Below are 6000 nucleotides of genomic sequence, written 5' to 3'. Positions count from 1 at the left end.
ATAAGTAATACCTTTAAGAAAGAGTTCTCCCATGCCCATCTAAACCCCGCAGTCCATTTCTGTGATCTTACTGCTGTGAGCTTTTCCCACTCCTGTTCACCCCAAAGGCTCACCCTGTTCTTCTGCCCCTGACTATTGCCCAGCGGTGGCATGGCCCTGGGAGCTCTCTGGGGCAGGGACTGCATTTTTGGTCCGAGGTCAGCCAGCGCCTAGTACTTTGGCATCCTGGTCCACAGTGGGCTCTTACTGGTATATGATCACAGGTAATGGTGAGAGAAAGTGAAGAGTGGATAGTGAGAGACATTAATAAAGAACCAGGAAAAAAAAAAATCACTTTGAATAGTGAATATTGCCTTGTCTTCATTCTCCCATTTTCCCAGGTATGTAAGTGCATATTAGAAGACACCTCTAAGAATATATTTTCTTCCTTAACACACAGTATTACTTTTATTTTAACTCCTCAGGGACCAGAGTGTTATGTATCAGCATGAAGTGTTAAAAGGCACCAGATCAGGTGTCAGGAAATTTCCTAGGCACCACCCACCACTCTGGGCTCCATCTTTTCTCCCAGGCTCATCAGTCAAATTCCAGCTTCTTTGACATAGAATGTCTCTCTCTATTTGTGCAATTCTTATCACAACTGAAGCCCTGTTTTTCATTTTGGAGCCAACAATGAAGAGAAAGAAAAAGCAGTAAATAATAACAATAATACAGCTAAGGGCAGTATAATTTAAGAAAAGGCTAGAGAATCCCTGTCAATTACCCTACATTGCACAGGAAAACCAATGGAGTATGATGCTCATTAAGGTGGAAGGAAAAATAGGCAATGCAAAAAGATAGAGGAAAGGGGAAATCCAGCTGTTTGGGCTCTTAGTACAGCAACAACAAAAAAACAGAGGCAAGCCATAATGCCAGGCAAAGACAGAAAAAAAAAAAAAAAAGACTGTGTATAGAAACAGTAGAGCAGGGTGAAGTAGAGAACCAGAGAGCTATAAACCATTATAAACAGAAAGTGCTGAGGTAGGGAAATAACACTGCCACAACAGAGGTCACAAGGAAATGTGCTCGGGGGGAACCTTGGTGCAGAAGTCACCCCAGACTGGGTCAAAGACTGTTACTGCCAAAAAAGGTTAGCTATAATTAGTGCATGGGAACAGTTAGTAAAAGGATTGTGATGGTTAATGCTTGGGATTTTCAAAAGTATTCAGAAAGGTTTTTGCCCTCGACAGCTTGAAGCTGTTCATTGTCTTTGCATCCCAGGTTATTGATGGTTTCAACTATAATTCCAAATACAGAAGGAGCACAGAACTGATTATGTTTTGCTGCTGTAGCTGAGCTCACCAGCTCTTCTGACTGAGAAACAGGCAATATCTTCACGGACGAACAGTCCCCCTCTAAAATTTCCAAGCCATGTACCACAGCAGCAAGCTTTCAGCACTCTTTCAGAATCTTTTAACACATTTTTTCTTAGACAACTACAAGGGAAAATGTGCTTTCCACTATTATTATTACATTACTGTGCCTTCTTTCCATCCTCTTTATTTTCTAACTGCTTTAACGTGTTTGAGAACAACCGGTGCATAAGAGTGCAACTCGCACTTTAACAGACATTCATAAATTTAGATTTGAATTACACTGCTGGTGCCATGCTGTGCAGCTGCTGGGAGGAAACTAGGCCAGTATATAGTAGTTACTGACAGAAAAGAAGAGATTTTTCTGTAATGGTACTGTCAGGTACAATTGACAGGTCAGCATCTCCACTTTCTGAGTATCTGTGAAGAGACACAAAGCCCCTCAGCCTAGCTGCATTTGAATATTACATAAAATGAAACCCAAACAATTTCTCTCTTTCAGAAAATCTAGTCTCGTCACCTGAACTTCATGTGATATAACTCCCATGGCTGCAAAATCAGAATCATGCTCAAGAGCATAAGAAAAATCCAAGTTTTACATTCTGCAATTCATACGCTATTGGACTTCCCTCTCTTTCCTCCTGCACTGGCCTAAACCCAAGTGTAACCTCACAACAGCTTCCAGCCCCAGGCATCCAAGAGCAAGCTAAGGAACCTGCAGGTTAGGACTGAACTAAAAGAGTTCTAAGCCAGACTGACCTTTGAAGTCTCTTTGCAGAGGTCACCTATAGAGTCTGAATCTAATCTTCCTAACAGAAGACACAATCCTGCAACCTGGCAGTGAACCTAGGAGGAATTTTGGCTTTTCCCCCAGGATAACACATCAACTTGTTACAGGTCGTAAATCTCTGTCTGTGGTAGGGAGAAGACAGGAGAAGGACGTCCAGATCATACCCCATGAGAAACCATCCATGAGGATGTTAAGGACCAAAGAACAAGTTTCCAGGCATGAAGTTTCTGCTCCATAGTATGCTGGGTGAAAGCTGTAGCTGCTGATGGAACAGCTCCGAAGTGTACCCTTCATCACCTGCATGTTTCCAGAGTTCTTCAACCTTTTCTTACCGAGCCTGATGGTCCAGGGCATCACAGCTCCTATGGGTCTTCAGTGGCTTCTTCCACATTTTGTACAATGCAGGTGACCGCAGGGATGTGGGCAAGCAGCCAGCCTGACAGGGTAGCGAGGGCTGCGCAAGTGAGGGCTGGCTCACAGAGCTCTTCCCTCTTGCCTCTTCAGAGCCGGGCACTGCTCGGTGTCTTCCCAACCTAGGAGCCCGACACCCCAGGAACCTGCAGCTTTGAGTTTCTCCTGCCTCTGGCCTCTGCTCACGTAGCCATGCTGCAGAGCTGTTATGTGCAGGTACAAGAGACCTTTCTTTTAAATAACACAGTCCCTCACTATTCTTCCTCGCTGCTCAGCAAAAATCACTACCTGCTAATCACAAGCTAATTATAAGCTTTTCCTTAGACTACTGATAAACACAGCAGCATAAATGGGCCATTTCTCAGTGCTTATTAGGCACGATAACAACTGAGCACTGCACCAGAACACAAACCGGAGTCAGGACTGCAGGCGCTCAGTTTGCAGCCAGCTGAAGACTCTTCCCCGGTTTCTGCAGCTCCAGAGTTGAAGGCAGCTCACCCCAGCTGCTCACAGCAGCACGCGTGTGATGTAAAGGTATTCTCACCCCTGCCTGACACACAGCTCACCTTCAAAAGTAGAGAAGCAGGCTCTGTAGGCACCTAAGAACAGAGCACGGCAAATCTCACCGCCGCAGAGAGGGAGTAAAGGCTCAGCACCATCATGCCCTGCAGTCTGGCCTGCCTTCCAGTTTGCACAGTAAACGTGAGATAAAGCTCAGCCTAAGCTTTGCTGGCCCAAGCGTTGCTCCTTCGCAAAGATCCACCAGCAGCTATGCCATGGCAAATCCACAAGTAAAAAAATCCATTTATGTTATGGTGTACCTAAAACGCAAAATGAAACGGCGGCTTTATTGTCCACATTGGGGAGCTGTTTTTGCCATAAATCACTTCAGACTAAAGAGGCAGGTAAAGGGAGGGCAAAGACCCAGAATGGTAAGATGAGGTTAAGTAGGTCAGTAAGACAGTACCCAGCCTTATCACTAGGACCCTGTACTGCTCATCTGCCAGCCACCTCCTAACTCATTTTTTTCCAAGGGAAAATCTGTCAATGTCTTACCACTTGACTGGGGTGGAATACTTAATTAACATTTGCAAATTATTTTTCTGTCCCCAAGTAAGGAGTGCAATACTAACATGTGACATTATAAAAAAATAGCCCTTATGTCTGAACTCCTTTACTAGTGCAGAGAAAAAGGAACTGCTTAAGGAATAATTTGCTCCTTAGCAAGTCCCTTCTTTACAGAAAATAATAAAAGACAGACTTTTAAATTCCATCTGCATTTTTGACCACAGAAACATAAAAGGATATTTAGCTGGAACACTTTAAAGAATGACAGAGCCTTTCCATTTTAGCTTTACCTTTACTGAGAACAGGACAGAGGTCAGTGTTCACTGCATCAGAAGACGGCTTCTTAAAGTGCAAAATCCTTCTCAGAAATGGAGCTTCAGAAAGCACTGTGCTTTGAAATAATATCCTCAATTACATTTTAAAGTTGCAAGTTAAACAGGATTGCAGATAACAGGTACTTCCAGTCAGCAAAGCCTAAGGATAGGCTGATTTTAAATAACTCCGAACAGTAGCCTGCAGAGATTAGACTACTGCTAGCAAAGATATTCCTGGAGGCACTGGGCTTTCTTTTTGAACTACTTTTGAACTAACAACTAATGGGATAGCTTTCTTGCATTCCTCCTTTATAACTAGATACAAGCAAATGGGAGACAATGACAAATGACATTCAACTTCAACATCTTTTTTTTTATTATTAAAAAAAGGGGTTTAGTGAATGCCTTTGGGCTTTCACATTCTACAGGGCAGATTTCTGCTCTACATCACACCAATATAAATCTAGAATAATGTCAGTGAAGTCAATGGAAATATTTGGGCATTACAGAGATAATTTTGAGCAGAACTAGTTGAAACTGATCTAACAAGAAGAGACAAATGGATATTTTACAATTAGTTAACGGGCAAGGGAAGCACAGCAGTATGCATGCTCTGAAAAGGGTGGTGTTCTGATCAAGTTTGACTTTATCACCTGCAAGCTGGAGGCTTTCTTTTTAAGGCACATAACATTGAACTATAAACTACTCCCCAAAATATTTTAAAACTGGTTTTATACAAAAAAGTGCATTTCCTGCCCTAACATACCAGCTTATATTTGCAATAATCATGTGTGTATGAATCCTAAATTACACTGCAAGTAGCATTTCAGTTTGGTGACAAGAGCCAGGATCCAGGTAACTTGCTGCTAATCTCAGCTCAACTAAGCAATCTGTTGATCTTAGTTGCTGTTAACAGTTCACATCCATAAACGTGGATGTTTATTTCCTCTCCTCGTGATACGCCTGGCTTTTTTCATAAACTGGGAAACTTATGGAGAGGTAAAACTTACCTTTTGCTGTGACACGCACATTATCTGGGAAGGAACGCTAATGTTTCACATTAATGCTGTCTCACATTCACATGCCAGATCCTATTGTAAGTGAACTTAATGCCTCAATAATAGCTTTAAAGCCCTGCTTGACAGTCTTGTGACCATGAGTCAACAGTCCTAACTCTACCGTTTGCTTCTAAAATTAAAGCATAATAATAATATCTTAATTCCCATGGCTTGTCCTTTGTGATAAGTACCTGGGCAGATGAAGAACTTTCAGATATGAAAGAAGATGATAAGTATTGAATAATACTCAGAAGTGCCTCTACATGATGCACACTTACAACAGTGACAGTTCTTCAATTAACCATCATAGTTTTGACCTGGAGAACTTCTGTGGATTTGCAGTTTCTTTTCATTCTACCTTCAGCCTGCACAGACTAGTGCAAGTTTGATCCACCAAAGCCAGATAAGATATAATAAAATCGATTTGTAAAGCAAAAAAAATTTCCTTCTCCTCACACATTTTCTTTTTTCTGAGTACCCTTATGCTTAGTACATGTTGTGCTCTTTGATAAGATGCATGTTTCCCACAGAGTTAATTCTGATCAGCTACATCCCTCCAGCTGTGTAGCAGCTTCCAAGCTTTCATACACCAGGCTGTAACCCTGACAGACTGGCCAACGTACTGACCAACTCAGCACGACAGAAACACGAAACTCAAATTAAGTATTAGTGACTTAACAGGACCCCAGTTAGGAACAACCCCTTAGCTGGCAGTCAGGCCCACAGAGCAGTAGTTCATTGAACCAAATGACCAGAATATTCAATGGCATGTCTAATAATCCTCCTCTCTAAATAGACATCAACCCATGCTTTGGAAAAGTTCCCTGCTAACCCTAGGAGACTACTGACAGAATTATTTCCCAAAGCAAAGGTTTCAAAATACAAATCATTCTTCTTTCAAATCATTCTTTGATACTTTTTAAGGTTTTTCATCAAAATAAAACTTATCAAAATAAAAAAAGCAGCTGTGCTTGGTTGAAGCTTACCATTCAGCTCACCAGGCCAGA

The sequence above is a fragment of the Haliaeetus albicilla genome, chromosome 11 (assembly GCF_947461875.1).
Source record: "Haliaeetus albicilla chromosome 11, bHalAlb1.1, whole genome shotgun sequence".
In the NCBI taxonomy this organism is placed as follows: domain Eukaryota; kingdom Metazoa; phylum Chordata; class Aves; order Accipitriformes; family Accipitridae; genus Haliaeetus; species Haliaeetus albicilla.
This window is presented reverse-complemented; position numbering follows the sequence as displayed.